We start from the raw sequence: 12,938 nt of genomic DNA, 5'->3' as shown, positions 1-12,938 counted from the left end.
ATTGATGCTGATTAAACGTAAGACAAAAATTGTGAAAATTATATGAATAATAACTAATTTAAGAAATTCACTTATTCCAAAAAATACTCAAATATAATATTTTTGAAAAAAGTTGCATTGTAAATTAATTTATTTCAAAATAATTTTGATATTAAAATTCTAAAATAAACTAATTGATTTAGATAATTGTTTTACTACCAACAAGAAAGAACAGAAATTGAAATATATATATGATAAAATGTAGGTACGTCAAGGAGAGTTTTAATCGAACTTTTGCCTGTAGGCGCGAGAAAATGTAATCCGTCAACGAAAACATCAATAATAAAAATAATATAATGTGCACATTACGTGACACAGAATTTGGTTATGTTATTTATACATATAAAATATATGCGTGTGGACTATAAAAGGTATCAATGCATCGAGTGGTATAATACATAAACATGAATATATATATGTATATATATAATATATAAGAAATAATTGTAGCTATACTATTTACACACAACCATCAGCAGGATAGAAAAATAGCGTTGAAAACCATAAAAAAATCCAGCACCACAGCAATTTTTTTTTACATAAAATGTATTTCATCAGGTAAGTTACAATTATACATTACATTTTAATAAGGCCTGTTATAACTTATGAAGCTAAGACATGGCCATTAAGGAAAAGTGATGAAAGAAAACTCTTAATTCTGGAGAGAAAAATACTGCGAATGATTTTTGGATTGGTAAGTGGTGAGTGTAGAACAAGAAAAAACAATGAATAAGAAACACTCTTCCATAAACCCAGTATACTCGAAACAATAAAGATCAAGAGATTGCTATGGGCTGAGCATTCTCGGCGTAGCCAAACCTATACTCATACGCATAGGATTAGAAAAAAACACTACTAGAAATAAAAAACGTCTGGAAAGACCACGTCTGAGATAGGAGGACGTAGTGAAGAATGATGCGAAAACGTACGTTAGGATGATACAGGCATCGGTTAGAGGAAATTGGAGGCAATGATGTATGTCGGGATGGTCTTAGTGGCCGAGTTTACCGAAGAAGAAGAAGAAGAATCAGGTAAGTTAAACCACCTTAGGCATAAATATAGGTGGCAAAAACATTGACAGGAACACCTATTTAATGAACCACAAAAGGTATTTAGTTTTGATGAAATTGTAAGACTTAATGAGAGGTTTTTACAACTATTATGTATATTTTTGAATGTAAATTCGAATTGACTTTCTCTGGTAATAATTCGACAATGAACGATTACTATTTTAATTAGATTAATACATCCGATATTACATCCGATATTAGGATAAATAATAATACATGATATTTTTATTGTGAAAGTCATAAAAATAAAAAAAATGTTTGGAATAAATACATACAGTCCTTGGCCAATTTATTCAAGAAAAAAATTTAGGTGGTAACATTATGACCATCGAAAAAAATTAATTTTACAAAATTAAATTATTTATATAAACGTTGTATAGGTAGTAGGTGCCAAAGTTAACTAATGTATCCGATTGATTTATTGTTAATTATTATAAATTATAATATTATGTTACAAATCATGGATTGAAACTAATTAACTGAAAATATCAATATCTTTAAAAATTCAAAGTGTAGGTTAGGTAAGTACTAAGTATATTAAGTTCCAATGTCATATATTTTTATGGAACAACTAATTAACAAAATATGAAACAAACTATGCACGTTTTATTTTGAATGCTTATTTAATATTGTATGGTTTAATAAAAATATATACTTTACAATACCTATACATTTTAATAATAATTTCTTTAAAAATAAAATATACTATTTAAATTTTAAAGTAAATTTAATGATTCATTCATCAAATTATTTCACATATTATTTATTGAGGTATTCATATATTATGTATATTGCATAATATAAACAAAATTCAAAGTATTTGAATACTTTTAAATATAAGCTTATTATATAATATACTCATCCCCTATGATCATGATAATTCTAGGTAAGTACATGTAACATAATAACTTAGAGATATCCAGACAGCATTAGATCATATCATCAAATAAATAATAATCATACTTAAATACTTAGGTGGAGTAAATGTAAAAATAAACAGTGTTTAATTTTAAAATTTGACTGCTTTTATAATCTAGACTATATTATAATTTATTTGACTCTTTTCATAACTTTTATAGATGAGATAAAATATATAGAATATCTTGATAATATCAAACAATTATAACCTGAATATTATATATTATTATCTATTGTTTAATAAGTAAATTATTGGATCATTGTAATACCATAACATACCTAATAACCTAATAATTTATACAATATATTATTTTAAAGTGTCTACCTAAATGAAAACACGTAATTTATAGCATGTTATGGCTTGGTTAGATATTAACCAATGTCCATTTTTTTATTAATTTTAAATATGCGATATATTATGCGTTGACCATTTTAGTTTTTAAAAATATATAATATGTTTTTAATCAATGTTTTTTTGGACTTATATTTTAAAAGAAATCTATTTTTACATTGACTCCCGCTGTCTTATATTCTCAAAAATACTCAACGAGCCTAATGCCAAGTTGGTAACGATATTACATAATATATATTATACATGTTTTGATTTTGATAATTATTACAAAATCATTTATAGATGAACATACATTTAGCATCAATCGAACGAATCTTACAATTACTTAGTTAATTTGAAAAAAAAAAATAATAATAATCAGGAACCTCACTATAGAAATGCAAAATTTGGAAATTATAAAGCTATCCATGATTGAAGTGTTTATAATTATTAATGCTTGGCGCATACACGTTCATAAAATATTATTTTATGGACAATTTTCGACTCAGACGTTTCCCCACACCACCCAGCAATTTTCGATGTAGTAAGATATTTTCTTCTGATAATTTTTTCAATGCAGACATCCTAACATCACTCCCCCCCCTCCCCCCAAAGAAAAAATCTATTTGAATATGAATAGTATTTTTGTTTTTTGTCTTAATGTGTATTATAAAATGAAACAGTATAAATTTCCAAATATCTCCATAAATATATTTGTACATTTTATTAATTATTCATATAGAAATGGTAGCTAACACATTACTGTAATTGTAATGGTTTTTTTATAAAATATTCTGATTATTATAATACTTGTTCAAACATTATTACCTACTAATTATTTTTCTCATTATTATTAAAGTACTTCTTATAATTGTTTCATATAGACAACGATCAATTGAAATTAAAATAAATATCTATAATCATATGTATGGAAACATTTGGGGGTTTATTCTATTATACTTTATAAGATGAAAGCTGAGAAAAATGTATTCACAAGACAGAAAAACAAATTCATTTTATTCAAAAAAAAAATTTTTTTATGTAGATATTTGAGGTCTAAGAACTGAAGTCTTTACACTAATAATAGCCGGGGGAGGAATGATTATCTTTCATTCTAAATCTAATAGCATAATAGTTATATACGTACTATGCTTACCTACCCGTGCCCATAGCCTATATAATTATTGCCAAACAAATTAAATGGAATACAAATCGAGATTTCTCATTACTAGATTTTAGCCAACGCAAGCGTCTTCGTAACATAATGATTATCTTTTAATAGAATTTGTGCAATATCTACATTTTATTAGTGTTAATTTTAATTTTGATTTCAGCAGTTTAAACGTAATACAAACAGAAAATAATAAAAAAGCAGTTGTTTCATGCATTGATTGCGTTTCGCAATGGTTTTAAGTGCGCATTTAATAATCTGCAGTATTTGATATAATATCTAACATTCATTTATATTATGTATAATGTTATGTATATCTACCGGGTCAAAGATTAAATCAAGAATATTCTAAAATAACATTCTTCATTTCGCTATTTATGAAATATTAATTTATTAAAATTGTATAAATACGCCTCTCAGACGGCGAAATAAATTATTAATGAGTTTTTAAGAAAAGTATATCTATTATATCTATACCTAGTACCTACCTACCTATTTAAAATTGCACGTTTGTACGACGTACACTTACGGTGCAAGGATCTCTTCAGGATAATAATTATTATGATAACTTATTCGATTTCATCGACTTCTGATTTGAACAGTGTGTTAAATTTACGTTGATGACTATTATATTATAATGACAATCTTGATGACGATCGTCATAATAAAAAATCGTGGACGAGCATATGAACATAATAATAATACCTAATTATAATATTAAAAATATATTTATATATAGTCTCGCACGCATTTCGTTTTGGCCAATTAGGCGATATTATGTTGATATCCATAGATATACATTTTACATAATACATCTTACGTTGTACATATGCATATACATGTAAAATAATATTACTTGAATAATAATGATAATAAAAAAAAATAACTACGTTATAAAAAATAAATATTGTTAATTTTGTCTTAATATAATAATATGACATATACGACGCTGCGACAACACTCGCGGTCACGTTACATGCACGCACGGCATCGTAAATGATACGAATACATACACATAATAATATAAGAACTGCGGACAGATGTTTCTTATTAAACCGCTTAAAAGACACGCGTGATTTAAACTCTATCATAAATAATATGATAATAATATTATTGTGTGTGATTCGAATACTATACATATTATTTCGAGTAGGTCTGCAGTGTACGGATTTTCTCGTCGGCCACGATTATTGCAGCACGTCATAGTGTCCGTAATGCGCCGCAATCAACGCGCGTAAACTAGCTACATATTTTATTTTGAATGATAACTGTATTAAATCGTACACCGTGTTTCTTATCCAACGACATAGAATTATCTACGAAAATATTGTTAGGACAAAAATAATAAAGTACGTACATACCATGAACTAAGATATTATACTAACTAAAATACATCTTAGTTCATGGTACGTACAGAAGTGAAAGAAAAGAGATTATATACTTAGACAGTGGATATAATCGGTCAATTAAATATTTACAATTTGTTTTTTACGTTATGACACCTACACGGTGTAGGTTCTTCGAATGTTGTGACTTCTAACCCGTTTATAACCGTATAATTTTAATTTATATCTAACCCCAGATTTAGACGCGATTTATGTATGTGCAAAGATATTTTGTTCTATGTACGTCGTTAAATAATAACATTATTGTTGTTATGTGCATTTTTTATACTTAGTCAGATCGCTTATTGCTGAAGTGTTAATTATCCTATCGATGTTTTTCCATCAATATTCGTATTTTGTATCCAATATGCCTATTTTGATTATTATTTTTATGTTTTTACAACATTATGTCTCGAATTGGACACATATCATATTATGACCAATCAGTATCGGACATGATTATTTATAGAATTTGTTTTACATAGTTTCCAATTTATTTCAAAATGTTTTGATCTATCGTCGTATATATACGGAATATAAATATATTTATATAGATAAGTATACATATATGTAATATATTATATGTACTTATATAATATAATACCTGTAGCATTCCGATTCCGTTTTGGAGGTTGTTCTAAGACTTGAAATTTTTACAATCAAAACAAATCGTTGGTCATTAATCTGTCCTGAAATATTTCCTAATAGTTTGTCGAGAAAATTTTTGGAGCGTAAACAGCGTACTTATATATTTGTCAAATTTAACATTTCTTAAGAAGCCTATAATTATATACAGCACTAGCAGTTGTATGCATCTACATTCGTTACATTCACATTTCGTGTTCATTAAAAAAAAAACTTTTGGCATGAACTTGTTCTTATTGATACCTAAACACATAATTTAATTATTTTTGTCCCTATAACTAATTACGATTAATAATTTTCAAATAAAAATATCTTAATAAGATGTTTTGTACACAGCCAACATAAAATAACAGTAAAATAATATTTTTTCTACTACGCTAATTGAAAAAAAAATAGGTAAGTATTAAAAAACTAATAACGTGTTGCACATAGTGCTTCTTGGAGATTAATATATACTTAATTTATGCGTTCATCGTGAAAATTAAATAAAACCAACAATTATTAATGTTAATCACCTATAATCATGTTCATATATTAACATCAGTACCTACATCACTCAAACAGTAATAAATATCTATAGGATTTTAGCAATACGACGTGATAAATACTGTAGTGTATATTATTATCACACAGTAATCTATACGAAATAAAAGTGAAATTAATCACAATCTCGAAAGCGGTGACGTACCGTATACGAGTTCTATACATATTATTCACACAGACTTAATAATTTATTTTAAAATGTTTTCTTATATTTTATATTTTTAGATATTTCGGTCTTCAAAACTAGCGTTCCAACCGATAGTTTTGGATTCAAGATTTAAATAAAATTAACATCGTAACGATAACACGACGAACATGGACGGACGTAACAGCATCAAACATGAGATTTAATAAATTTTCTTACTTTAGTTTGATTTTTGAATTTATAACGTAACTTAGTTTACTATTCATATTTCAAAATACGTCATCCCAGTCAAATTCATTAAGTAAAAAACTTTTACTCGTTTGTTTGGCCACTCTGACAAATAATATTAGTCACCGCGGGAACCGGGAGTCAAAACACTGCATAATAGTGACTACCAGCTTTAATATACATCACGGGTGACTGCAGAACATATTATAAGCAAAGATAAAAACTATTAGGTCGACTGATCTAAAATTAATCGTTTTTGCTCACGTGACCTAGATTATTATGTCATCATAGTATACGAGATATACGGATCCATAATACTGTGTGTGTATAGAGATGTCTCACGCGTGCTACTCTGGATACAAAGGGAATAGATGAATATCTCACAGAGTACGACAACTCCCGCACAGGTAATTAAAATAATTATACCACACAGCATTTATATTGTCGACGCGTATTTTATTCCCAAATTATAGACATAATACAACACTGCGACTCTGAGTAATCCTACGCTTTCTTCCTGATCGTCAATATATAGAATATAATATATACCATCATACATTAATATTAGTGCTAGTGTTGTTGTTATGACGTACCTACAAATTGTACAGCCGAAGGTGGTAGGTCCAACATGTAATTATATTGCCCAATAATCGTGTAATCCAAAGATTTAACTATTCTATATATGTAACCATACCACAAGTTTACGGTATATATCTACGTATAATACCTGCACGCGTTGTGGGATCCTCTCTCTTTCTTCTGGTCGGAAACGGACGTTGCACGTTGCGCTTATGCAATGTAAACTTTTTCGCTTAAACGTGGAATAAATACCATGTGACATGTACCTACTTTTTAGTTTTTGTAATACAGAATGGAATTTTTCTTTCAGAAACTTTGATTAAAATATTACATACCTACAATATACGTTTATTACTTGAACAATTATGATTACGTTTCAATAATATTCTAATATTTAGAAATTAATTTAATAGTCGATAATTTGATATAATTTAAATATACTTATAACTCCTACCAAGATATTTTTTAACCTAATCTTTGAGTATGTCACATTTATTTACACTTCCTGATATATAATAATATACGGTTACCTGGGTATACCTATTGTATCATATGAAATGGTTAAGTTACGCGTGTGTGGTGCGCTACTAGGTATGTTTATATTGTACTTATATTATGCGTTTAATATAGATTGAGAAAGTATACGTAATATTTTAATATACATAATTATTTTATTATAATCGTTACTTCTGATGAGGCATGCATAGTGTTTAATTGAAAATTGGTAACGTTATTGATAAAAATAAAATAATAAAATATTATGTACGGTACCTAATAGCTGGTGGCTAGCAACAATATAAGCACAAGAGGAAAAGTAGTTCAGTCGTACACTGTACACAGTACACGTCATAGTATAACACAGTCTTCACACAATATTAATAAATAATAATAATACACTGTTTTATGCTCGAAATGTTTTTATGGATCGTGTTCTCTGTGACAATAATAATTATGTGCAGCTTGGGTGTACACTGTACACGTATCGTGCAAGGTACGCGAAAGAAAAATACAGCAATAAAGCATAATATAATACAATATTGAATATGATAAATAGTCATAGTGTATTATTATTATTTCGCATCATCAGAATTATTCAGAGAAGTCGTCTGATGCATTTCGCGTAGGTACACTGCAACTACCTATCGATTTAAATATGGCATACACAACAGAATATTATTCATATGAATAATTTTTAACTGCGACGAAATTACTGACATATCAAAACCGTTCGAAAATCAATGCAAATACTATTTCGCTCTCGATTTTTTTTGTTTTTTTTTTTGTTTCTACTAATATATCTGCCTACCCACGCGATAATAGTATACAGCTGTAATTACTTATATATTACGTTCCTCCTCACTAATTATATACGTCATAATAAATAAATAAATAATAATAATATCGCAGTTCCGTCTTCCGTGTAAACCGTGTCGCGAACTCGTAATCCCGGACACCGATGATTAACGCATTGTTCGAATTCAGCAATGGTCCCATTTTTCGCCGCATCAATTCCCTTGCGATGCTGATGATAATAATAAAACAATGATAATATTATTACCAGTACAGGAAAACATTGTGAAGTTATCGTTACGCAATATAATATTATAATTTTAGAAAAACGACAGTTTTTAACGTAATACATACCTAATACTAAGTAGATGTAGATACTATTACGACCTATTATCCAAACACGGGCACTCAATAAATAGTTATTAAAATATTATATTGTACGCATCACGCATGCGTTCTCGGCCGGTTGACAAAACGGTACCAATATTATAAATACCATTTCATTGAAACGACGTCCATTTTATGGTTTATATGTATAACATAGTATTAGCTCTACAGCTGAATTCTAATTTGATATGTTTTACGTTTATGTGATGATAGAAAAGATAACACACGCATGGGTAGCATCATCTTATAATTTATTATGTGTTATTATTATACTATATTGGTATATGACTTTATGATGATGGTATATATTAACCGTTAATTGGTAACTAATAGTATAGGCGTTAAACGGCGAATTATATTGTAGCTTATTAAATTATAAATTATCCGTTCCGATACACAAATTACCTAGGTTTGTAAACATCGTGCCTACCAGTCGTTTAATATGTTATAATTTTATTATTAGCCGACAAGGGTGCCCATCTGTCCAAATCTAGAAGGGTGACAATCATAAAATAAATAACTTGAAAACTAAGGATCAATCAAATTTGTTTTATTAAATGATGAAACAAATATACATCCATAGTCCATAGCATATAAATATATGTATTTATAGATGATTGATCGACATAGTATTATACGTATCATAAGTATCATAAGTTAAATTAATTTATCATTCAAAACTAAAAAAATTAAAATATTTTGTCTAGGTAGGTATGACATGTCACCCTTTTGCACCCCCTGATGGTTGCCCCTTATAAGCCTGCGTTTCCACGTTGGTCATTCTCTGATATATACAGATTTTCCACCGTCGTCCAATCCGTCTTAAGCATCATACGCAATCATCACTCATCAGACACTTATTTACCAATTTACCATGCACGTTGGGAATATTTTCAGATCCTCGATAAAAATGTGTTTACACTTTGCATCGTGGTTCGTGAAGGTGAATATTTATATTTTATAATATATTGTCTAGGGCAAGATTCGCCAAATGATGGCGGACCGTGGACAAATTTTATCTGGCCCACAGACAATAAAAATAAAGTGAAAACCGTTGATATTATAAGTTCTGGTATTGTAGATTATTTTTTACCGGCATCTGTAATTTCCACAAAACAATTACGAGATTGCTAAAGTGGCTCTTCAAAAATATTTATCGGTGTTTATAGGGTGTGTGCAATGTAATGAAATTCCAACTTTCAACGGAACGATTCTTGTTGACTGTTGTACTTGTATAATACGTGATTGTGATTAGCCATGATTGCTTACCTAACCGGCCGATTTCCGGTCCGACGAAATGCACGGGCCGTTTTTCAATAAAAGCTAAAATCATAATCATAGGGTTAATAATAAACATATTTATATTTTTTAAACTGTACACTCAGGTATGCCGTGATGAAAGTGACGGTCCTATATAAGAGGTCTATCCCAAGTCGTTTTCGCACTGCCTAACCACCTCTCTACATTTCACTCGTTCCGATAGTATACAGCGGATTTTACAGTGTCCGACTAATTTCATATATTATTATGATATAATAACAATAATACAATGTATTGGTGCACCCCTTTAGGTTTTTAACTCGCGCCGTAATATTTTATTGTCGTCATCATCACTCATCCGCATATTATTATCTTGTACCTATCGATTGCGTTCCGATGACTGTCCATACAAGCTGCACATTGTGCGCCACCCATCGAACCACATCGTCACGATCTCGCTGTTTGCGTTAATTAAATCATTATCATTCACCATCATGTAGGCATATAATATATATATATATCTATATATACTATATGTACATACAAATCACGATGTCCGATTCTCTCTCTCGCACGCCTCGTCGATTATAATTATGTATATTCATAATAATATTGTTATGTGCAGTATTCATATTATAGAGTATGAATTATAAATATTACAATCAATTTTTAAAATAATTTCTATTCGTTGGTATATGATGAACGGATAGACATATTATTATATGTTTATCACCGGAATTTTGAATAGATTTTTGATTGGATCCGGACCGTAAACATGGCATGCAGAGTTATTGACAATATCATTGTATAATGAACTAATAATAACTAGATACGAGTAATTAAAAGTTGAGTAACGATGCAGCTGTTCAACGGACACGAAATTAACATTAGGCAGCTATTTATTTAAATAATTATATGATTCAACAATTTAATAGGTATATCCGTATATGCCAACTGAAAAAAATCAATAAATTTTGCGTTTGGTGTCCTAAAAAGAAAACTTGCACTGTATAATTGGAGAAATCTCAAATCTTAAAATTGTTGCATTTTTTAAAAACGTTATCATAAGAACAAATTGAATAAATAAATAAATATAATAAAATTATTACCAAACTGGTAAATACATGTAATGAAATATATTCGTGTATATGATCCACATTTGAATGAACATTTGATTTTAGTTACTTTGAATGATAATAATAATAATAAAGGTATAATAGTTAATATTGCTTCAGTCGCTTCAGATATTTTAATAGAACATTGATAAGATACTAATAATGTACAATGTTAAAGACTCGTGAGTATATAATGAATTATATTATGCAATATTTAGAAAATGTAGGAAGAATGCTCTTAGAATAAATATTATAAAAATACGAGGGATTCCGGTTTCTCCCTCCTGTAAACTCAAACAATATAAGCTTTGTGAACCCATAATGTATTATAAATACACATAAATCACTAAGTTTATCTGAGAATGCGATTGTCATACAGTACCAATTACCATTGGTCTTTCTAGTCTTGCTGACGCGGGTTTTTATTCAGCGATATTCCGGCGCCAAACAACCATTTCCCTGCTTCCATTCCCATCTTCCACAAGTCCATACCGGCGCTTTATTAGCCAATAACTATCGAGTTCAAGAAACTCGACTGAACTTAATGTAACTGCAGTCTGGTGGAAACATTTATGTATATAGTGCATGCACTTGATTGATTGATTATTTAAAATCACGTGTGCAACATCAGCCAACTTCTTTTTTTTTTTAATGTTTGAAATATGCGATTGGCACTCTTGGAGGGTCATATTATATGCCCCCCTTGCCTTTTTTTCCATACAAAATATTTAACAAAGCAACGAATGTATATTATATAAAATGTGGTCTGAGAATAGTCAAAACTACATAATAGCCTCCACTTTCAAAAAAGCTGAGCATATAACAGGTACCATTATGATTGTTTATTATTTTAGGCCTCGACCACGTGGTTATTAGCCAATAGCTAGTGATTAGACTTTTGCATTAGCCAAGTTCTTTATTTCTTGTACTTTTATTCAATATATTATAAAGTTAAATCATTTTTCAAAGAACCCAACAGGAAAATATACACTTCAAAGTGAACGCATTTTAAATCTAAAAAAATTAGATTGGATGTTTGATGAAAATAATAGTACATTGGTGGCTTGATTATTGTATATTATATTATATTATTCACTTTCAGTGATGTGTTTATAATTTAATATTAAGCTTACCATTTTAGATCTAGATTAAAACACTAATTAGTAATTACCAGTATTGAATATTTAACGCTGTTTCTAACAATCTATTCCAAATAACCTACCTATATAATAGTACCACTATTAAGTATGTTGACGTTGAACAGTGATCTTAAAATAAATTTAGTAAATTAATATTATGTAATCTTTCACTATTAATTCATTAAAATCTTTAATTGCCTTTGTTATATAAATATACTCGAATAACCACAGTTAAATCCACTTTTATAACTTATTTATAATTAAGACTCTGTGAATAATATATTTAAACAATGTGCACTTATAAAAGTACCTACATTCTAAAAGTAACAGACACTATATTAAGTTTCATAATAACAACATTAAATAGGTACTACGTTATTTATTAGAACGATAAAAACATAATTTAAGGCAATAATGTCTACGTTTTAAAATATAACAAATATTTTCTGCAATAAGCAATTCCTACCCAAACCTTATAAGTTTATGATAAAAAAGGAAGGCAAATGGGTACCGCTCTGCTGTACAATAAGTGAGGTTCATTGAAATGGTAGTGTACATTTTTACTTTAATAATACATATTATAAAATATTGTATACGAAAAAAGTTTTTTAGCATAAAAACTGTCTGTCAGCTTATATTATAGTAATATTTTTAAATTACAAAAAATAACTAAAACCGCATTCAAATTTCTTC

This window comes from Diuraphis noxia, unplaced genomic scaffold, assembly GCF_037042655.1.
Source record: "Diuraphis noxia isolate RWA-SAM2 unplaced genomic scaffold, SU_Dnox_SAM2 contig0003, whole genome shotgun sequence".
Classification (NCBI taxonomy): domain Eukaryota; kingdom Metazoa; phylum Arthropoda; class Insecta; order Hemiptera; family Aphididae; genus Diuraphis; species Diuraphis noxia.
The sequence above is the reverse complement of the archived record's forward strand: the minus strand, read 5'-3'. Positions refer to the sequence as shown.